The sequence below is a fragment of the Sinohyriopsis cumingii genome, chromosome 2 (assembly GCF_028554795.1).
Source record: "Sinohyriopsis cumingii isolate HCF-2022 chromosome 2, ASM2855479v2, whole genome shotgun sequence".
NCBI classification, from domain to species: domain Eukaryota; kingdom Metazoa; phylum Mollusca; class Bivalvia; order Unionida; family Unionidae; genus Sinohyriopsis; species Sinohyriopsis cumingii.
Genome location: NC_142962.1, coordinates 1,188,552 through 1,213,701, shown reverse-complemented (window position 1 = coordinate 1,213,701; position 25,150 = coordinate 1,188,552).

Here is a 25,150-nt window from a genome sequence, read left to right as displayed (position 1 = left end):
TTATGTTCTAGTACACAAATGGGTCAAAACCGTGGAAATATTATGTTCTAATACATAAGTGGGTCAAAACCATGTAAATATTATGTTCTAATACACAAATGGGTCAAAACCATGGAAATATTATGTTCTAATACATAAGTGGGTCAAAACCATGGAAATATTATGTTGTAATACATAAATGGGTCAAAACCGTGGAAATATTATGTTCTAATACATAAGTGGGTCAAAACCATGTAAATATTATGTTCTAATACACAAATGGGTCAAAACCATGGAAATATTATGTTCAAATACATAGGTCATTTGATAAAGATATAATAAGACACAAGGTTTGCAACTCGCGAGATTGCAGTTCTACATATAGCTTTTAAGTTCTTGGTGGTATTCGCGTTTGAAGTGAAACCTTTGAGCTTTCTGGGTGTCATACTTTTTCTTTTTAATGACCTATCAACCAGCTTTATGGGTTAGTTATGGAAAATGTTAAGAGTCAAAAGAATGTCAAAAGTATGATTCTCCGCCTGGTCAGGTATTTAAACCCTTGCCTCTGATCACCAGTACCTTCAAGACCGTGAGGTTTTATTAACAGATTGTCAGGCCAATGTAAAGACGCCAACCTATATTTGTATAGCGTGAAATAACGGGCATTTAACATTATGCCTTTAGTTGGTCCATAGGTTTAACAATGTGTTCCTGTACGGAAACAATGTGAAGTCAACATTGCGCCAGTGCGGGTCTCTATGATTTCCAGGGAAATTAAACATGACGTCGTTCAGCCATATGCTAAACATTTGTGGACCTGTATGTGGATGAGGGAAATCGTGACATCTACTATCCAAGACACTGTTTTGAGCAGTTATCTACTATCTAGTACCCAGTTACCTTCTATCCAACACATGGTGATTTACTGACCAATTCCCTTTATCCACTATGAAAAACGCCGTAACCAAATCTCTGTTATGTACGATCCATCACCGAAAAATGTTCTATCCAACTTAGCACATTTACTATCCAAAACAACGTTGGGAGTAACCAAAACCATCTTTTATACTGCGCATACATATAAAATAAAAATTTAGATCCTTTATAAACAAAACTAACATACTTATCCTCATATAACTTCCTTATTATCCTCTTATAAAGAAAGCATGATCTCTTTCCCTCTATAACATGATCGCTTTCCCTCTATAATATGATCCCTTTCCCTCTATAAGATCCCTTTCCCTCTATAACATGATCCCTATCCCTCTATAACATGATCCCTTTCCCTATATAAGATCCTTTTCCCTCTATAGCATGATATCTTTCCCTCTATAAGATCCCTTTCCCTCTATAACATGATCCCTTTCCCTCTATAAGATCCCTTTCTCTCTATAACATGATCCCTTTTCCTCTATAACATGATCGCTTTCCCTCCATATTATGATCCCTCTCCCTCTATAACATGATCCCTTTCCCTCTATAAGATCCCTTTCTCTCTATAACATGATCCCTTTCCCTCTATAACATGATCGCTTTCCCTCCATATTATGATCCCGTTCCCTCTATAACATGATCCCTTTCCCTCTATAAGATCCCTTTCCCTTTATAAGATCCTTTTCCCTCTATAACATGATCTCTTTCCCTCTATAAGATCCCTTTCCCTCTATAACATGATCCCTTTCCCTCTATTACATGATCCCTTTCCCTCTATAACATCACCACCATCCCATTAAAAGAAAACTAACATCATTATACACGGTCACACATGGAGGGAAAGAAGAGAAAAAGGTATGGTGCGTATGTACTTGTTAAGAAAATCAATTTTAACCTTTAACATGTCTCTCACGGTGGGTAACGGCTGCAACTATCACTATCACTACGCGGAAAAGTAGTAAGGTTGTTACAGCTGATGTTCTCAAGTCCACGTTTAAAAAAACCTCAAAACCCCTCTACAGAGCCCGCTAGATTTATTGGAAAATAGATTCTACTCAAAAGATTTGCAAATTAATCCCTCCATTATACAATTTGCGTGTGTCTGTGCGTGTGTTTGTGCGTGTGTTTGTGCGTGTGATTGTACGTGTGTTTGTGCGTTTGTGCGTGTGATTGTGCGTGTGATTGTGCGTGTGATTGTACGTGTGATTGGCGTGTGATTGTGCGTGTGATTGTGCGTGTGTTTGTGCGTGTGATTGTGCGTGTGATTGTGAGTGTGATTGTATGTGTGATTGTGCGTGTGTTTGTGCGTGTGATTGTTCTCTGATTAATAATAATGACAGATCAGGACAAAGAGACACTTTCCTTTTTTTTGTTGTATATTTTCCTGAAAAAGTATCACAATGTAATCCGTAATGAATCTCAAATAATTAGGTTTGGCAGGTTTCAAATTGATGAGTAAATATAAATGAAGCAATTAAGTGGCATCGCCAGAAGAATAATTTAGCCTTGGTGTTACTAAGTGTTTTGTCAAAACTTGATATTGATGGTCATGTCTAAAAATAGTACATACTGTGCATTGAGACTGATGGTACGATGAACTTTACATTTTTGAAATAAAGTTTGAGTCGAGTTAATAATAATGACAGTACGATGATTTCATTTTCATGTAAACAAAAGTTAATTTCTTCTTCATCTTCTTCTAACAAGTCATCGACGATGACAAGAAATGTTTGACAAGAGTCAGACACCATCTATCGTCTTCACGAGCAATGTTGTCTACAGAAATATTGTCTGCAAATGAAATGGATTCTCCTTGACTTTAATGTGCAAGAGGTGAGCCAATCTTCGTAGCAACACACTACACTTTGTTGAGGACAATAGAAGAAAAGGTATTCTTATGTTAGTTAAAATTTGTAAAAAGTTTGGTTTTGCCTAAAGTTCTGGGTTTAGCAATTAACATTAGTAGGCGATGACAAATATACAGTGCCTCCCAGCTATGAAACAAACGACAAAAACATGACATTTTATACACTCTTAATTATTTTTATGGTACAAAACTATTTACATCTAGAAAAACACAGTGTATGCAAATATACATTTAGAAAACATATAATATTTTTACGAAAGTGGTACAAAATATTCACGTTTGAAAAACAATTTTTATGTTTACTTAAAAAACCCAATGTTTATGTTTTCTTTATTCGTCAGTCCAAGTGTTGAATTCAAGACATTTTCAGTCACGTACGTCCTTCCACTCGCAGTAATCTTTTAGATGTAACCAACGTTCGTCTTCGATATATGGGTGCTAACCTCCAAGTACATGCAACTACTGATGTCAAAGTAAAGGATACCGGTCTCCTTAAGACGGAATACAACTGTAAACTGACAATGGATGTCACGCAAGCAGCAATGATGACATTGTCAAACTAGTCGAGTTGTGCAAACTCGAGGACTTCATCGTATTCACCTAGATTAAATATTCACGTGTGATTTCCCCGTGTTTAATGTATTCTGTCTTTGTGAATATCAGACCTTGAGATAGTTTTCCCAACAAACAATTCAGCATGACTTTAGCAAACGATCGTCATCCTTTGTCCATTTCAACCTTTTTCAGTGTGATGTCTTCTAGGGATCGGTACCGTTGTTTGAATTCATCTTCATGAGATACCAATTAATATAGACACTGGCTGCTTGCTTTAATTTCCCTCATTGGTTAAATAGCCTAAAATAATCAGAGGCTCGAGTCGTGAATCTGTTGGAAATTTCCATGGTAGGAAATTGTCAAATTGTGTGCACTTTTAACAGACGGTAGTCCCGATAGAGTGTATAAAATAATTCGATACTCAACCACATTTCTGTCTAGGTGCATTTTTGGTCCTCGTGACAACAACATTAGTTTAGAAAATACATTTCAGCAAAGGGACGACACAAGGAAAGCACCAGTGTTCCGTGAAAATGATGAGTAAGACAAGATGGTAAACTCCGTCGGGGGCAAACAATTATATTGAATCAAACCTTCATAGTGGCAAATATATTCTACATCGATGTTTGTCAAAATGTCACTATGATAGGTAGGGAATCGGGCATATTTTCATATGCAATGCTGTGTTCTCCTTGATATTCGTCAACTTTGTACAGCAAGCTTTTAGTATTGGTTCGTTTTCCAAATAAACTGACAGTTTTTTTGTTGTTGTTATATTTGCAAACCGTCATGGTCGTAGTCATGAACGTCAGGCAAATGCGGGAGCACGAATCGTTGTTTGATTCGGTTTTCCAAAAAAGTGTGCTAAATGGTCTTTTGCCATTTCTTCATTCAAACTAATCGAATCGTGAAATTGTACTTTTCTCCATTTGTATGTACATTATTTTGGATCAGCTCACTGTGACTGTTGGAAATTCGGACCTTTGATTTTAATATATCAAACGAACTTGTCCGTCGTATCTCAAGAAGCTTCGAGTATTTACTATTTTGTATTCATGCCAGTTCCCCTTAAAATGTATCTCCTTTGCGCTGCAAGTGTCTCGGTGAGGTCTAAAATCAACTCTGCAAAATCAGTAGAAATACGAGAGATCGAAATATCTGTTCACGCCCCCACTCCCCGAATCATGCAAAAAATCCGAGAGTGATGACATAAAAATGCTTCAGTAAACGAGTTGTAAGCGCGATGACTCACATCAAATTTAGGAAGGTGAATTCTACTCTCTTGAGAACATTCAAAGTAAAACTAAGATAAAAGCCACAAGATGGTCCTGTTTCTTTTTCTTGTTATGGTAGTCATTCGAACATTTGTCGAGTTTGCTGTCATATCTCTAATATGACATTCATGAATCACCTCGACGAAGTAGCCACGAAAACGACATTGTTTAATTCTTGCATAAACATGAAATTATTTTGTTATTGGTACGAATATACTGTCAGCAAGTGGAACACACTGTCAATAATTAAAGAGCTCTTTTCTGTTTTGGATTTGTTTCATCATATGTCAGTCGTAGCATGCTGATATGACGAATGCCCACTTGCAGGGAAAAAATCGAATAATTTTTGTCCTTTAGGAATGCAATGTCTGTAGGTTAAACAGTCACGACATCTCTCTCTATAATTCATATATTGTCCCCGACTGTTAAATCCTTGGTCACCTTTGTCGCATTATTATCTGTGTCCCATAACTCCTGTGATGGTAGCATTTGCATCAAAAGTTCCTGGTGATAATAAATGTGAATGTATTTTTGTTTGGAAATTAGGTTCTTCAAACACGAGATCTCCACAACCGGAATGAGGGCACACTTTCAATGTACACCAAAAAAGCCATCACGAATTAAAGCTTTTGCATTTCAGGAATTCCATACACGTCTCTTAGGAGGAAATGCCTGCTCGTTCCAAAGAAGCCCTACTTCTGTCCGATCAACTAATGGTTTTCCATAATCGTTTCAGTCTGCTGTATATTTTTTACTCTGCACAAGTTCGAGTTACCACGATGGCCAAACACATTTGATCTTGATGGTTGTTAATATGGGCTATACTTTTATTGTTACTGGGAAACTAATCCACCGATATAACCATTTTGCATTTGCCTCTGTCCCTTACCGGTGAAAGGTGTGTCAAGTGAAGAGTAGCCTTTTACATCAGTCATATCAAACTAACCATCACATTACTGAACGTGTTGAAAATTGAGGAAGAGTTTTGTAAAGTTATTTCAGCAGGAGTACTAACTCGATCCAGACAAAAGATTTCAAACTGCAGTTAGTGACGGATATTCTCAGGCGATTTTGATCATTAGCTTTGTATTGTTTCAATTTCTCTAATACTGACTCCACTAAATATGTAATGAATACATTTGCTTTCTTTGCCTGGACTCGAGACGTGAAGTCTTTGCCTGGACTCGAGACGTGAAGTCTTTGCCTGGACTCGATACGTGAAGTCTTTGCCTGGACTCGAGACGTGAACTCTTTGTCTGGACTCGATACGTGAACTCTTTGAATTTTGTGATGTACGTGCAAGCAGATATTAATTTTTTCTGAAGTTACGTTTTGGATAGCTCGAATGTAAAAGTAATCGATAGGGGCTACATAACGACTTTCTTTCTTTGACTCCCTCGGTCTTTTGAGGTTTCAGGTGGATCATAATCAATCATGTATTCTGAAAAATTGTTTGGGCGACCTTCTGTTCATACTATACGAGATGACACAGACCTTCCATAGACTCGTGCAATTCAGTCTGTAAAAATGGAAGAAATACGACTGATGACTCTTGTGCTTAATTACAGCCATTGCAAAATACACTTCCATGAGGACTTCGCACTACTCTTTCTCACGCGATCACAGGTAAGGCACTGATTATATTTGTCAAGAGGAAGGACCAAAGGCTGCATAATGTCTACAAAGCCAAATAAAACAAACCTTCAAGACAGGAGAAAAGCAAGATAATAGTGCATGTACCTGTTATCCAAGTTAAGAAAAGGATACTGGTCATCGGATTGTTCCAAGATAATAGTGCATGTACCTGTTATCCAAGTCAAGAAAAGGATACTGGTCATCGGATTGTTCCAAGATAATAGTGCATATACCTGTTATCCAAGTCAAGAAAAGGATACTGGTCATCGGATTGTTCCAAGATAATAGTGCATGTACCTGTTATCCAAGTCAAGGAAAAGGATACCTGTCATCGGATTGTTCCAAGAAAATGAGAATAAGGACAAGAAGTGTTTAGAAGCAAAAGTAGAAGATGAATCCATTATCGGGACGAAATAAAAATAGGCATGACGAGTAGTCGAAACAGATGAAGAGCTAATTCCAGTAAGAAAATTTAAAGGAAACACAGCAACTTGAAGAAAATTTGACTTTGTGACGTGTTTTGAAAATTCATTGTGATGTTTATATGTGCGAACATACATGTGTCTTTGTTTTGAATTATTTCTTCTAGCATACACACACAGACACAGACAGACACACAAACACAGACACACACACACACACACACACACACACACGAGGATTTGGTGCTTGATTAATTTGGCAAATTTGTATGCAGTATATCTCTGTCAAGAGGTATAGGCAGGTTCTGAAAACGGCCGTTAGGTTTTGAAACAATTATGAACCTAGCAACATCAGCTGTTAACTGTCTTGCACATTTTTCGCATCGACATTGCTATAGTGGTAGTGATAGTTGCATCTGCTTCCCACCCCGAGATCAAGATCAACATGTTAAAAAAATTCTTGCCAAACACACACATTTCACGTAAGATGAATACAGCTTTGCAGTTTTTAAACGCGAACAGAACATCTGACTTTCTCTCTGTCAATCTTTGGTTTTGCACAAACAAATTCTGTCAAAGTTTGATGAAAATGTAGTAGAAATATAGCTTTACAAAATGTTGCGTATCATTTCAAATTTTTTTCTTAAAATCACAGACACTTCAGAGACATGTAGGATAAATGTAGTTTTTGCAGTTTCAAAAAACACAAGATGAAAAGGTCACAATCTTACAGTAAATCCTTTGCTTCACGCCAAAATTCCGACTTAGTTGGATAATGTAGTCAATTTAACTCTTTCCTCGTTTCGTAGATAACATTTCACTAGGTTTACGAAAACAAAATTGCAACCAATGAACTGATATCGGAGAAGGTTGGTAAACTCTGTAACAAGAGAACCGGGTGGAAGTTCGGATTTACAACAGAACACTTTTGATGGTAATCGAAATACAATGTTTAATTACGAATGACTTGAATGAGGAAAGAATTACGATTAATACGTGCGTATAATATCCAAATATTGGATCAATTAACATAATCCGCACAAACTAAATAATGGAAATACAAATAAATGACCTTACACAGTACAAGGACAAGGGGTGAATGATTCACACTGATTTCAAAACGAAAGAATGACGTGTTTTAGATAGTAAAACTGTGTTATTTTACTCTTGTAGTAATAATGTATTCACTCAAATAGTGAAAATGATGAAAACAAAGGGACAGATGTACAAAATATCTTTACAGTCCCATAAGCACACTGGGTATTTCAAACCCCAAAGATTAGCCCACGGCTAATAGATTACATGTATGGAGTTACACACTCCATCACCACCACACTTGGCTACCAGTCACACTGCTCAGTCAAGCAGTCAGTATTCCAGGTTGGTCAATCAAGCAATCAGCGCCCAACAATCTCGGTCAGCAACGCCTGACCACCTGCTTATCGACCAGCAACACTGTTTACTCAACTCTGCCGGCTGCTATGGTTCAGCTTCACAGCTGCTATGGTCAACTTCTATGATTAGCTCTGCAGCTGGTACCACGTCGACTCAGATCACTCCGATAACTCTGATCACTCTGGTCAGTTATACAGCTGAGACTCCGATCACTCTGGTCCGCTGAAAATACATCAAACACCATGTACTATGCATGACACGGGCATATACGATAAAACGTAATGACGTTATATACGGTTAGCTACACAGATTACATTATCGGCACAAAAATTACAGAACATTTCACAGGTTCAGAAGTGAACCTAACCGTGCCCGACAAGAATCCTACGGTACAATACGTTTCTTAAAAATGCAACTTTATATATAGCTAGTATAAATCTCTTGCTAAGTCACAAACAAGAATAAAAATATCTGCATCATAATACATAAGCCGAAGCTACATAAAAATATATTCAAAAATAAACGTGTTAGTACAATTGTTATAACTTATACACAAGAAATAAATAACTCACATACCTCTACAGCAGAAGATGTGCAAGTTTTTAAAGTAGACCGCCCACTGACAAGACTTTCCATAATGTAAACATTTTGACCTACGATGAGGTATTTATACACAGACGATGCCGCAATACATCGTCTGTGCGCGAGACATATTCGGCTCTTCCCATCAAAAGCATTTTGTAAGTGCGGCATAGGATGAACCGAACTCACTATTTCGAACTCTTTGTACAATATACATAAATCACCCTCGGGTATCGTTGTACACAAAAAAACGAAACCCGAGTACATGTATTTATAAAATAAAAGAATGATAAATACAAAATCTAGGGCGGCAAAAAGTAAATTTGGAACACAGTGGAGAACAAAATTAGCCTAATAAAACATTGACATTGCAACACACTTTCTGTCTATGTTTAACAACCGAAAATGTATAGCTGTTTAGTGAGAGAATGCAATATAGGACGGTAGAAACAAAAATCAGTATTTCAAATTCTAAATGCTCTTGCGTGTCTGTTTGTTCTTATCATGTTTAATATCTATAGAAGCCCATGCTTGTGAATATGTGTAAGCACTCCTACTACCCTATCTTTTCCTTTTCGTTCACTCCATGGATGATAGTGAATCAATACGTTTGTCCATGTGTGTCAACACTTCTAGTCTTTGTCTTATTTCATTCAGTCTTGATAGAGTATAAGCAAGTTGTGTGTGTGTGAATAATAATAAGTTGTGTGTGTGTGTGTGTGTGTGTATGTGTGTATTCCTACCGTTTTATCTTCTCTTGCATTTTACTGGTAGGGTTACATGACTTATAAGAGAGGTCAATGGTTATGGAAGGGATGGAAAGAAGATATAGGGATAAGTAAGTTAAGTTTTGTCTGTATTATTTGAATTTTATTTTGTTTGTCACCTCATAAGGTGTGTTGGACCGTAAATGTAGGATATTGGATAGCAAATGTGGGGGTGATCAATAACAAAGGACTTTGATTTGGTCAACCAATTGGCGTATTGGATTAAAGATAACGGATGTAGGATAACAGACTACTGGGTGTTGGATATTAGTTAACTTGATGCTGGATGGCGGATAACTGCTCCAAACAGCGTGCTTGATAGGTGTTTCGTTTGCCTTTATCACAATACAGGTCCACACTGTTAAGTCTAGGGATTAACGATTTAATGTTAAATTCCCATGTATATATATATATATATATATATATATATATATATATATATATATATATATATATATACCGTTAGACGCCCCTATGAAACAATGACATAATTATTAACTTCAGCAAATAATTCCATTATTTACGGATCATTAATTCAGTTACATTCACTATATCGGTGAAATTTGCAAATTCCATAAAAACTTAAAAGCTATTAACAAATTTGCCTACCCATAAAAAATTGATTACATCTCTATCTTTCTTCTCCTATTGTTTAGACTAATTTATACATTGCATTAATGCTTTAAATGTGAGTATTTACTTATTTACATATTCTTCTTCGCAAACGCTACTTATATTACAAAATCTTAAAAATAAGCTGACATTTTAATTGATTGACAATGTTCTATTATAGGAAGTACTATTTAAATTTTCAAGAAAAGGAAAGCGAGATAGTAATGCTTATAATTGTACCTCTTTTAGTTTGTGATTACGTATGTAAACAGCAAAACAATAAAATAGGTGATTTTCCTATTACCTGGTCATTACGTATGTAAACAGCAAAACAATAAAATAGGTGATTTTCCTATTACCTGGTCATTACGTATGTAAACAGCAAAACAAGAAAATATGTGATTTTCCTATTACCTGGTCATTATGTTTCTAAACAGCAAAACAATAAAATAGGTGATTTTCATCCTGGTCATTTCGGTCCCTTTTCATTGACATTTAATTTCTTAAATTTCCGAAATCCTCTGTAGGCTAATATTTCACAATTCTTTGCTCCATTTAAATTAAATGGACAGTAATTCCTCAATTTTGCTCCGTGGTACTTTTTCAGAAATAAGGACCTTAATTTTGAGACACGTGTCCTGATGAATGTGTAGTTTTTGTTTTACTTTCATTCTGATGCAGCTGGGATTTTTTGGGAGTATTTTTAGATTACACATTCGAAAATGTGTTGGGAGACAAAGTTAATTTATAGTAAAAAAGAAACACGGAAGTGTTTGCCGCATATCGTATTCTCGTGTCACGCAAATGTAGAATCGGTACCTTAATGGCGGTCACGTATAGTGACACGAAGCGAACAGATGCAGGTAAATATGGAAGAACTGTCCACTGGAAAAGCCTGTACATCATATCAAAAACCAATTCAGGGATTGGCAGCTGGAGGTCATGGAATCAGAGACTCACATTACTGAGAACCGTTATTGTAATCAACGCAAATATATTTAAATAATTTTGACATGAACTTGATGGAAATTGTGGCAAAATATTTTGAAATGAATATGACAGACATATTCCAGTCTTACGGTATAAATTCTTTTACACTGATTATCAACACAGGCTTGAATCCTTCTCATTAATTCTCAATTTATCGAGTCTGAAATACCCCTCCCCTGAGAAAACGTAACAAATTAACATAGTCATATTTTCATTAAATAGCAAAAATGATTAATAATTATTTCATTTTTTAATCTGTGTAGAAGCCAGTAGAAGTAAAAGATTTGTTGAGATAGATGAGTTTTGAAGATAAGCATTTGAACCACATAAATTATACACACAATTTTCACCCTTGTGACAGTTGTACGGAATGCTGAATACATTTTGGCACGTGTTTCTGACTTAATATCTCTTAACGAAACTGAGATGAGTATAATATTGTCAGCTACATGTGTATTTCCCAGGTGATGGGACCCCCACCTGGTGAGACCTCCTACGTAGTCTCTTACATATTCAGAGGGAATCCTATCCCTTGCCTATGTGTTTTTTTAAATACATATGTGTTCCTCTATTTATCCATCTGCTTGTGTCTGAATAGTACAAAATCGAGTAGAAATATTTTCATTTTTATAATCATGACCTTGGTATTGATTGAAATAAGCGTGAATGGATCAGAAACGTGGAAATATTGAAATTCATACCAGCCAATCAAATAAGAGCAAGCAAGGCCTCAAGAATGACAAATTTTGACTGGTTTGGTTTGGCACATCTGTGGCTATTGAAGTAAAAGGTCTTGCCCATTGACACAGCATGGTAGCCGACCCATATTAATCCGATACTAGAATTAAAAATCCGCCCATCTGTTTGCGAATCTTGCTCTCGAATCGCTACTCCCCCGCGGTTCTCGACAACGTATGAAGGAATTCAGAAGGTAACATTAAACCATTTTCAGATGATGTCATCAGCGGGAATATTGGAGAACGTCTGATATAATTGATTGGCTGTTATGAAGGGTGTTTGATAATTGAATGAAAATCACAAGAAAATATAATGAAAATACTTCAGTGATTTTTAGTTCCTGTAATGTTTTGTTTTGTGCGAATTTCATCTTATTTAAAAAGGCAAATTTTATGACCGCGCGGGTTAAACATGTCTGCTAATGATCTTAGCTAATGGGTTGAAAATAGGCTTTAGTATACATAAATAGATTATACAGCAAAACAGTTACAGTGTAATTAGGAAACAGATAACGGTTTATTCTTCTTGGATTCATCATTGTGAGTTAATACACAACGCGGTCAGTTATTATAGGCAATTCCACAGATGTTTCCGTAAAACAAATGAATGGTTTGACATTACATCATTACACTGACGCTTGCACTGAAATCCGTTTCTGGTGAAAATGGAAAGTTAAAAGTATAAAGCATTTCTGTATGCATCAACGACTCAACTCTTGCTTATGCGAACGGTGCCTTAAAATCAGACCCAACTCATATGAAAACTAAATTATATTTGGACTAACATACTCCTATAATAATTGAAAATAGTTCAGAAAGTAACATAATACCTGTCATACCCACAATGCTTTGAAACAATGGCACTGATTCGTTCAAGAACTTCCGCTGCATATATAGTCGTCTGTTTAAAGTCATATTTCTAAGCTGCAATGATGTGTGCTAAACCTTTAGGAACTTTACAAGTAAAGGTTGGTAGTTATTATTCTTAGTTTGGAATTTGTTTTCAGAATATCTGGAATATGTATAGGCTTGATCAGTTTCAAATGTAATTTAAAATGTCGTGAAGAAGAAGAAACAATAAATTTTATTGTTTAAAATCGTCTTTGGTTTCTCTGAAGACTGTCATATGAAGCAATCATAATTGTTTAAAATAAATCACACAGCTGATCCCCCACATTTTCCGTTCTAAACGTAACGGATCGTATCAAGAGATTTAGACGTACCAAGCAACTTCCATACATTATTTACTCAGCATGTATCCCTGATAATCTAATGCAATGACGTAAATTTGTTGGCACACAACATATTCCACTTTTGAACCTTCGTCTGATCCTCTGATATCGTTGTATAAACAAGATGAGGCAGTGCTGAGTAAATTAAATTGTTTGTTCTTTTGGGTTTCGATAAAGTCAGCGGGAGATTTTGATAGATGCTTGATTCTATCAGCAAATATTTGGACTCGCTTCAACAGAGATAAGAAGAAAACATTGAGTTGAGGATGGTTGTCAAAGCACCTGTTGAATAAAATTTCTAGTTTCATTTTGAGTTCATTTTATATTAATACGTTCACAAAGGGGATTGAATGAGCAGGAAAATAGCATAGGATACAGTCTGTGTAAGACGCAATATGATTACACTGAAACCTATATTATACTGTGTTTTTCTTTGTTGCTTTTTCATGTGTTCACGAACATAAGAAACTTCAAAGAATGCGGGAAGATTATCGATAAATGCACATCTTTCGCGTCAAACACGCACGAACCCAGCTGACAACCTCTTTAAAAGTTAGAACTTAAATCTTGCGGCCGCTACATTTTTAACTCTATAAACTATGAGAAAAAGCTTGTTATTATATAGGCAAATGAGATGACCGTTTTTACATAGGCAAATGAGATGACCGTTTTTACATAGGCAAATGAGATGACCGTTTTTGCATAGGCAAATGAGATGACAGTTATTACATAGGCAAATGAAATGACCGTTTTTACACAGGCAAATGAGATGACCGTTTTTACATAGTCAAATGAGATGACCGTTTTTACTTAGGCAAATGAGATGACCGTTATTACATAGGCAAATGAGATGACCGTTTTTATACAGGCAAATGAGATGACTGTTTTTACATAGGCAAATGAGATGACCGTTTTTACACAGGCAATGAGATGAACGAATATGGTAATATTTCTAGGTTGGTCCAGCATTGTAAGTCTATATTGTCAAGCAAATTGTTTGCTAAAAAGTCTCTAAATATGTTCCTTATTTCCAATATATGCATTTAAGTAAATACTTTTCAGTTTCAGTTCATCGGATGCTTTTATTTTATTGTAGAATCTCAATTTAATATGATATTTATTCCCTTAAATAATCAAAAACAAAGGAAGAAACAAACAAAAATAGATGGAGTTTTTCACAGGTTTGCTTATATAATCATACGACAAGCCACAACAGAACAATCCTGGCAAACTGTCAAGCAAACCTGCCAAAATGTCCAGAAGAATCGCGTTTCATTTACAAACTTCTGATTGCCTTGAAAGATTTTTCATAAACGTGGAAAACTACAATCACTCATTCTAATCCCCATATTTTAGCCAGCAATATCCACTCAAACATCCGTTTATCCATAGATCCTCTATCTAATTTATGTCGTCACCAGATACAGCTCTCAGCCATGTAATGTCTGTCTGGTTCCATGTGATTGGTGAAAACAAAGCTTTTGCAAAAAGATATGGAACAAAAATAATTCCCTTGCACCGAGAATCTGATACTGCACGAACATAATCTCGAAGCAAGTTCAAACTTCACCATATTATCTCGCCTGATTAATGAAGGCAAAGTCATTATCCTTGATTGACTGACTTGTTACGATGGTTGTTGTCTTTCTCGGTAACAAAACAAGGCGCAGTAAGATTGATTTTATTAGTGGTGACGCGGAAGTCTGATGAAAGAGTTATTTCTGATGTAAAGTTCCACATTTACTGTACTCTTTTTGGTTGACTTAAAGTCTAACCCATCATGGCAATGACGTAACAGTCTGATCGCGAAAGCGTTTCTACTGTGGTGATATTTAACATTTAAACTTATTCATTTTTCTGGAAAAAGGTTTAATTAGTGTGCAAAACATTGTTTTGCAATCTTGGGCCAGTTCTTTGCGAATGGTATATGAATCATCATCATCATTATCATTTTCCTTACAGTAATGAGAATTCAAGAATAAGTAGAGATTTATAGAGGATATCTTCATTTTTGGAGATGATACAAGAAAATATATGCCATGAGTGGCAAATGCTATCACTTCATGAGTGAAATATTATATGATATCTACTAAAAACAACTTAGATTTTGTTTTCATTATATATTTTTTAAGTCAAAAACCGTCGATTTTCGTGGATATGTTTCTCCATTTCATGCCAGTGCGATTATCGGCTGAAGTACTACATTGATAGAAAGAAGTTCCGAAATTTTATAATCATTCTAGGACAGCGACTTTTTACAAATTTATCGTATAAATATAATGATTCATAAAGTAAACATCGTTGAGTAGGACGTATCATTGGAACATCTTTAGACGAAACATTTTAATCATTGTGAGTTTACTTCTGAGGATGTCTGTTCTTTATTGTGTTCATACCTGCAGTCAAACATGAATAACTTTGGATCTGGCAAGCTTGCAGCCTAGTCCAGTAACAAACGCTGCACCCAAAATTTGGGTTGTGACTTAAATTTGGTTTGCAGTCAACGCTCATCAGATTTCACCATCGTTTTCAGACATGATTTTGAGTGTGTTGAGAATCCTTACTTAAACAATGTTATATGTATATTTAATAAAGAGTGTTTGCTTTTCTTGGCCCATCTCTACCCCACCCCCCAAAAAAAAAAATATGTGTCCATTTGTCGTGGAGTGTAAAAGGAATAGTATACTGTATGAGTGACATAGCAACAGTACATGCATATTCAATATTCTCCAGGGTTGCTAGGTACTGGTTAGCACAATCATGTACACATATGGATGTGAGAATGAGAACACGTGTACGAAACTGAGAAACACGGTAATACACACACAGGCGTTTACGAAGAAAATACTAGATCAAGCGCCTCTTTTATATTGGTTTCAGGAAACGATACTGTTACAGAGACCTTATCGTGCAATTTTATCATGGCCGAGGGCAATAAAGAAAAATAAAGATAAATAAAGGTAAATAAAGGTAAATAAAGATAATTAAAGGAAATTAATTACTTAATTTCATTTGAAACCACTTCTTTCAAGAGCGTTGCTAGGTTATATAAGTATATTCATGACATATACAGCAGCAGGGATGGCGAATCCTACAAGTTTTTAGACAAAGGGAGGGCGAAATAAGCCCTTTATAAAACCGCGATGACGCTTGTGCGTAAACGTAATTGTCGCCGTCGTTGCTGCCCTTTTGTTGTCGTTGCCCTCCCTGCTGCTTTCTGCGTCCCTTTTCGAAAACTAGGGTCTTTATCGAGGCACCATTTGCGCGTCTGTTGTCATAAATTAAAAATTTAAGTTAACAATAATGGCCAACATAGGAGAAGCACATTCCGCTAGATTAGCTCGAGAGCGACTAGAAGCAATAAAAAGTTTTCTTCCCGTAAGAGATTCTGTCAAACAAAAACTTCAAGAACGACAAGAAGCACAAGCTGAATTTGCAACGGGTACAGAACAATTATTTAAACCCGTTACGACAGCTACCTTGTTATCTACGGAGATCACAAGAAGGGCTCTACTAGGAGACGACAAGGGGGTTGGTATTCTTCCAACGCTAAAAGAAGCTCTTGTACAAGCTGAAAAGACTGCTAAAAGAACCAAACAAACAAAAGGTGTTTTACGAGATCTTCCGATGGAAATCGCTACAGCTCAGTATTCACCCCCTGTCGAAGAAGGCACTGAAGTCGCTGCTCCCCGACCAGCAAAAAAAACGTGTTGAACTGACTGCAAAATTTGATCCGGTTTTTATTAAAGTTCTTAAGCAAACACCAGAAGCAAAATTACCTGAATTTATTTTAGCAAGTGTATATAACAAAGACAAAGTCTTAGATCCAAAACATGCCTCCGTGACTGATGAAAATTTTGTTAAATGGGCATATCGTGTATACTACGACAAAAAAACCGGTCAAAACTAACGATCTAAATATGCAAGACTTGTAAAGGAAATAAAAGCGCTCGACAGAGCTAGATATCCACAAGAGCCTCCACCTGCCTACTCGCCGCCACAGATAGAAGAAAAACAACCTCTTTCACCACAGGAGCCTTCCTATCAACTTCCTCCGCCACAGCAACAGATAGAAAGAGAACAACGACAGTCTAAATCCATTCTTGATTAGATGCTAGACTCACCTGCGTCATTTTATACCGATAAAACTCTTGAATTTATTAAAAATCGAAATAATTTAAAATATCTTATTACACATGGTTATAATGACAGGGAAACTTTCGGAAAAATCCTAAACTCATGAAAGACCTTAATCCTGGGAGGTGGATGTCTACATTGTATTTTGCTTCCAAGGGATCTTCGGTTGACCCACAGGATACTGAATACAAAGAATTCAAAAAAGATGTCGAACAAGAATCTAAGGAAAGGAAGGCTGAACAAAAATCTGAAAAAAACTGGCAGTGGTTTGGGAATTACTTGTCCTGATAATATCATTAATGATGTATCACGGCTAGAAGTTCTCATCGGAGGAAAGCGAGTTGGAAATAACTCGCCAGAAATAATTAATGAAGCGGCTGATATCTGTCAGCGATTATTTCAAGGTGGTATTATGGATACTAACATCCACCGAGAACTTATTGATGAACTTGTTGACAGCGACTAGTTAAATAAATAACTAATTAAATAAAATGATCGTACACAATTCTCATCGTAGACCAGTCATGATCAGAGTTGTAAACTCACGAGTACCCGTATACAGGACGACGTATGGAAATGGATTCGGTGATGTTGTTCGGGGTTTATTCACGAGGATGGCTCCTAAAGCAATACCGATCGTAAAACAATTATCGATGAAAGCTATTGACGTTATTAAAGATAAAGCTACTGGCGCTGTTGGTAGCGCTGCCGGTAAAGCATTCTTGACAATTAAGGATAGACTAGCACGATCAATACGCAAACCTCAAAGAAGTTCGCCGGTAAAATTACCAGCCACCGCAGGCATGCCTGTAAATGTCAGTAAAGTAATAAATGAAACTGCAAATCAGAAACTAGCAGCGCTGATAAATCAAGGGGCTGAACAAATAAACACAAGTCTGGTGGCGGGAAGTGGTCTTCGTTTAAGACGATAACTTTTATAATAAAATGTTTAAACGGGAATCCGACCCAGCATTCGACATAGACGAATCGGTCCTTAAAATGAATCAGTGCGTGATTATCAGTATTATTCTTATGACGCACGAGAACCAAATAAACAAGGACGAATTGAATTACAGGTTCAGGATACAAGTAGATATTTTTTACCTGCTGAAGCATTTGTTGAAGTAGAAGGTGAAATTATAAAAACAGATGATACAGTATACGGACCTGAGGTTACAATCGGTTTTGTCAATAACGGGATTATGGCCTTGTTTAGTAGCGCCACATATATGATTGACGGAAAAAAAATTGAGTCAATTGAAAATGATGTCGATGTTGCTACAACAATAATTGGTCTAGCAAGATATTCTGATGATTATACAAGATCAGCTGGTCCATCAATGATGTTTGCCAAGGACACTTCTGATTTTCCTAACAGTGATCAGTACAATATTAGACGACCTAAAAGACACTCTGCCACTGCCGATGACGCTGATGTGGCGCCGGTGGTTCATGGTGCTAATACAGAATTTAATTTAGGTTTCGCTACACGTAAACTAATGTTGAAAGGTGATCGTAGAAATTTTTCTTGTGCGATTCCATTATCCCATAACTTTGGATTTTGCAGAGATGTCAGAAAGGTAATTTTTAGAGCAAAACATACGGTTGTACTTGTTAGAAAAAATGATGACAATGATGCTTTATGGCGACTTGGAGGTGATGATAGTAAAGTAGAAATAAAAAAAAACTATCACTGTGGATGCCGGTAATGACTCTGCCAATTGCTGAAGAACAGCGACTGCTTTCTTTTATGGATCAAGGTGGTAAATTGTTGTTATCGTGGTTTACAACAACCACAGATAGTATTCAGAGTAAAAATAATGGTTTATTTACATGGCATATAGCATCACAGCAGGGGGTTTCCGCACCGCGATATATTTTTATTGCTCTTCAAGATGTTACACGAAGAACACAAACACGGAGTCACATGATATTTGACAAACTCGGTGTCTCAAAAATTTCTTTAAGAATAAACGGGCATCAAGAACCATCTGAGAACATACTGTTAAATTTTGATAATAATCATGTTGCACGTGCATATCAACGCTTGACGAAATATCTAGGGCGTGATCTAAATATTGATACTGGTTTGCAAATATCACAATTGGATTTTATAAATTATTATCCAATCTATTACTTCTCACTAGAGCATCTTGATTTAACTAGACAGTCTGTCGTTGATGTGCACTTTCGGGATAATGTGACAAGAGGAGCTATAGCTAATTACAGAGCAATCGCTGTTATACTTTCTGATAGAACAATGTTAATGGAAGGTGCTGGCGGCCGAATGAGATTCGTTGATGCACCAGTGGAAAACATGTAATGTTTTCAAAAACATGTAGACATTATTTTAATAATGTGTAGACAATTAGATCAATCTCATATTAAATAAATGTCATATAGTCACGTTAATGTCACTCTGACTCCTGGTCAGGCGAAAAAATTACAATCGAAAAACGCGAGCACATGTGGGGCAACGATAACACAAAAAATGATCAAATTACTGGCGGTCCAAACAAATTATCGCTGACTAAAACACAACTTAATCATTTCAATAAAGCAAAGCAAGCGAAAACTGGGGTTCAGCTTAGTTTTGCTCCTAAAGCTATCAAGGATATTGTTAAAACCGATGGAATATTTCCTCTTCTCGCCGCGATACCAGTACTGATAGCTGCTGCCGCCCCAGCCGTCGCTAAGGCCGCCGCGTTAGGAACTGTTGGAACAGCTGCTGAAATAGGATTAAAGAAAGCAACTGGAAAAGGATACAAAAAAAAAGGACGCGGCCTAAGACTTCCAGGAACTCCGCCCTCATGGTACCCAAAACGGTTCTAGGTTTCACACCAATGTCAAATTTTGATTTACTCGATGTTGTTAAACAATTAAATACAAAAAATTTCAGAGGTGTCTTTATGCGAGATCAGCTACCAGCACAACCGAATAATCCGGAAACCGGAATTATAAATCTCGATAACAGTAACGGTCCAGGAACTCACTGGGTTGCTTACGCGATCGATCCGCGTGGAATTATCTATTTCGATTCGTATGGGTTAGCACCGCCAGTTGAATTTCTAAAATATACAAAAAACATCCCATCGAAAGTTTGGTACTCAGCACTACCAACACAAACACTGATCGATCCTCCGATATGTGGTCGTGAAGTATTAAATGTCCTCGATGCGATATCAGCGTCAACCAAACCACCTCACAAACTCGTTCATGAGTATACCGCGGGTCGATTTAAATAATCGTCAAATAATAATGGTTGATATCTACAGAGATCTCTTCTCAACAGAAAAGTGAAGCGCACCGATATAGACCTATCAAAATATGCGACCAAAGATGAAATCGATAATCTTTTAAGTCTGACCGGGATAGATCCAGAAGAGGTTGTTATTTTTCAGGACCGACACGGAAAACTAAAAACCAGCGATATGAAATGGCATGAAATAATTCGTAGGGTTATTGGAGCTACTCCGGGTAACATCCCTGTGTTCACTGAGAGCGGAAGAATCAGAGATTCGCTGATATCAATTGCGGCGTTAAGAGATGATACGCAGAAAGATGCAGGGGAACGCGTAAAAAGACTGGCGATACAATGACAGGTGAACTCAGCATGAACGGTAACAAAATAGTGGTTTTAAGAGATCCAACATTCCCGGAAGATGCCGCGACGAACAATTATGTTGACACCGTTGACGGTAAATTATCCACGTTGCGGGCCGAGTATGATGTTCATGTTAACGCGTTTACAAATCTCCGTAGAAACTTTAGAAAAATTAATGAAACAGCAGAGGAATTCTTTGGCACTCCTCCCGTCATAGATATGAAACTTTCTGATATCAAAACTAACATTGGCACGATCAAACAAACACAGCAAGATATCGTAAGTGGGATTCCTGAGATCGTTAACAAAACCAGTTTGATTAAAATCCCATCTGGAGTAACTGCCGGGCATATTACCAACATAGTATACAGAGTCTCATCTGGATCTGCAACATGGTCTAAACAAAATAATACTATCAAATATACAGCAACAGTCACTGGAGTGTACAGGCTGTCTGTGTTCAGTGCCGCTAAATTTGAAATTTTCACAACATATCCCTGGCGACATTCCACTGACAAGCTTTTCGGGGTTGTAACTATCATATTAAACAAGGGAACCGAAGAAACATTTATACTGGAATCCGCCGACAAGAAATTACCCGCAACATCTTGCTGGTGGTGTTTGGAATTTGTAGCTGAAACACCTCAATTGGTTACTGTGTAAAATAATAAAATGATGTCAGATGCTCAGCAATATAGATACGATCAAATACGCGAATGGCAATCAGAGTTAAAAAATACCATTAACGAATGCACAATAAAAGTAAAAAAATACAAGCGACGTGTAATTATCCTTGACACAATAGTGTATTCAGTATCCGCGATAGTTGCATCTACGGGAGTATTATTATCAGCGCTAACACCAGTGACAACTGCAATCGCGGTCACAATTACAGTTTCAACATCAACAACAATTGCAGGCGTTGCTAATATTATCGCGAAAAAAATATACTCATGCGCGCTAACAAAATTGCACGAGTATGAAAAGTTAAACAATGCGGCCACGAGCGCCTATTCGAAATTATCGTCGCTGATATCATCAAGTCTCGGCGATACAGTAGTATCAGATTTCGAATTCACGCAACGAGACTCGAACCGCTGACATTTGATAAAGTCGGGACGAGAGTCAAACGCTTTACCACTGTACCACGGTCTCATCTAATAATACAGGGCTTAAAAATTATCGTATATGTAACTATTGACAGACAGTTAACAAGTTCTACTAAACTAGATGTTAAACATTAAATTTAAATTCTGAACTGGATTTTAAATTCTAAATTTAAGTTGGATCTAAATTTTAACACAGAATTCATATTGCTTATGAAAAAAAACATTTACCTGTACTGACAAACGCGGAAGTGTTATAGACTGTGACACATTGTGTACACAATTGGCTGTAAAAAAACCAACTATATACCGCTCTGCCACGCTGGATAAATTTACCTGTAATGTCATCTCAAGGAGTGTTGCGCAATCTCAATGATGAAATCACATTGACAAGGGGAGGGGACTAATTGCATAAGATATGCTTGCGCAGTTATCTCCCATTTACATTAAAAAAGCTTCAAGATTTTAGTGAAGTAAATAATGAAAAACAATTTTTTGTTTATTATATTTTTTTGAGATGGCAGATTTGTATATATTTTCTGCGACTTTTCGTACTGAGGGTATGCAAATATCAAAATATTTGCCAGCTGAGTTCATCGATTGAAATATTATTTCTTCATTCGTATCTAAATTTCTGGATACAACTCTCTTGTCGTTCTTATTACCACAGCCAGTATTACCAGACTTACAATTCTGGCTTTGTGTGACAACCCTCAGGGGGCCCCGAGTGGCCGAGTGGTCTAAAGCGCTCTTCGTTACGGATCACTGCCATCTCACCTCTGTCTGCGGCGGTTCGAGTCTAAGATTCAGCCAATGTGGGCATGTGAGAAAGCTTGCCAGTAGCTTCTCGTGGGTCGGTGGTTCTTTCCGGGGTTTTCCGGGTTCTTCCTCCACCATTAATACTGGCCGCCATGAATAGCCCATCGTGCTGAAAAATGGCGTTAAACCCCACAACAACAACAACAACAACAACCCTCAGATTGGATAAATTATTGTCGGTTTTTAAACCGTTGATATGATCGATCACTCCGTTAAATATCTCGAACACGAAACGATGACAGAGATACCTCTTTTCCTTCCAACAGCAAACTGGAGATAACCAGCATTAGTAACAAAGCAACTGGTTTTTTCAGCCTACAATTTCTGACTATTCCCTCACGATTTGCTTTGTAGTTATTGATGATGGGATGTGGGACAAATTATTGGTTCATTTGATGTATATAATGTATTTGTCTAATTTATAATTTGTCTGAAAACTTAGTTATATAATCGAGCTCACATTTTAACGCATCATCGTTATTTTTTTTCTTATAATTATATTTTAAGTTCACATTATCTCTTTCCCCCGCAACTTGCACATAACTGTGTTTTACTCCTGACCCCAACACCACATCGCAGGCAGGGTATTGGTCCTAAACTCCCCCTTCTGATGCTTTGGGAATGTTCCCCGCAGAATTCTTTTCTGCAGGATTTGTTACAAACAGTTACATATCCCATTTTAAACCACTTGCACTGATTCATTTTATATATATATATATATATATATATATATATATATATATATATATATATATATATATATATATATATATATATATATATATATATATATATATATATATATATATAATATTTCTTATTTAAACGTTTGTCTTAACTATAATATGGAGGAGCTTGAAAGATTATCTACAATCAAGCCCTGGAAAGCTTCTAGATTCGATCTTGACAGACTAACTCATGACTCGCGGAGACGAGCCCTGACTGATCTGTTTGATATTATCAGGAATGCCAAAAAAGAATTTCGTAATGGTGGAGCATCTCGCGTATGGTCTACATTTAAAATTATACGCGACACCAAAGGTGTTGATGAAGTCAATGTCGACGAAGTCAAGGACGCTACAATGAATGATGCACGAGTGAAAACAATTATCGATTACCTCAATCAGAAATATTTTTTCAGAATAAAATTTATTGTGCAAGCAGATTCCGATACGTGGATTATCCGTGACAAACGTGATCCTGTTCTTGTTAATGGAAAAACCGTTCTGTTAAATAAAGATTCCAAACCAGGAATGTTGACTGGGATTGATAAACCATATTACGCTCGAGCGTATCCTGTGACCGCGGTCATTTATGAAATCTATCCGATAAAAACATCAAAAATCAATAAACTTGCCCCAATGAGATTTTCATCCTTGACAAAGCTGAATTGTGCAGCCGAGCGAGTAATGGAACATTTCAAAAATCCGATGCGCGGAAACGGTCTAACTGATCTAAGACGTTTCAAGATAGCAGCGTGGGCTGAAAAAGTCAAGGATACAGGAGCATCAGTAAGCGATGTTGCCGAGCTAGAAAAAGCACTTAGATTTCCCATAACCGTAACAACGATAACAGAGGAAGTATTATACAAATCGAAATATAATCGGAGCGGAGCTCCAATAGATATTATTGATCATAACGCTCACGCTTGGACTAACGCAGTTACGATATTTCCGCGGGATCGTGTTGTGAAATATTACCCGCCGAAGTTTTCCGGGGAGAACTCTGGTAAAAATATGTTTGATTTTATTAAACAGATAAGCAAAAATGACCCCGTGTCGGCGTGGTTGTTTAAAAGTTCCGAATATGGCGAATATGATCAATTTGTAAGATCTAACGGTGAATTATACCGGACGGAATCTCTGCAACAGGAAATGAAAAAACTCGCAGAGAGATATTCAGAAAACACTGAGCAGTTATTAACTAATTGTTTTACAGTTCCGAGTGTTGCCGCTCACGCCGCCAGAGAAAGAAATTCATGGAAGCCAACCCGAAGTGAGTTTCTCGAGGATATACAATTGAGTTATGTCGAGTATGGACATGACGGTTTGTGGAATACCAAGTATGACCACAAGGATATCATTTCCGTAAACATGATTGCGTGTTATCCGGGAAGCTTTCTTGGGATGGGCGAGTGTAGTGGATATTTTAAAAGATTGGGACTTCCCACGAACTCGATGACGCGAGTTGCTATAAATGGTCCTTTACCCGATTTTGACTTGACAGGATTTGCTCGTGTGTTATCGTTTGAATTCGCTGAAGAGCTTCATCCAATTTGTTATGTTTGGTTTGGCAGACATTTCTCAGAGAAACGTTGGACACCAATAGTGTTGTTGCGATATATGCTTGACAGCCGAATACTCGTATCGTTGACGGTCAGTGAAGCAATCATATCATATCAACCGCAGACTTCGGTTTGGTTACCAACACCGGAGCGTATCAGTCTCGATGAAGTCATTGAAGAATATGCACGAGAGTGTCCCCATCAGACCATGGATGTCATT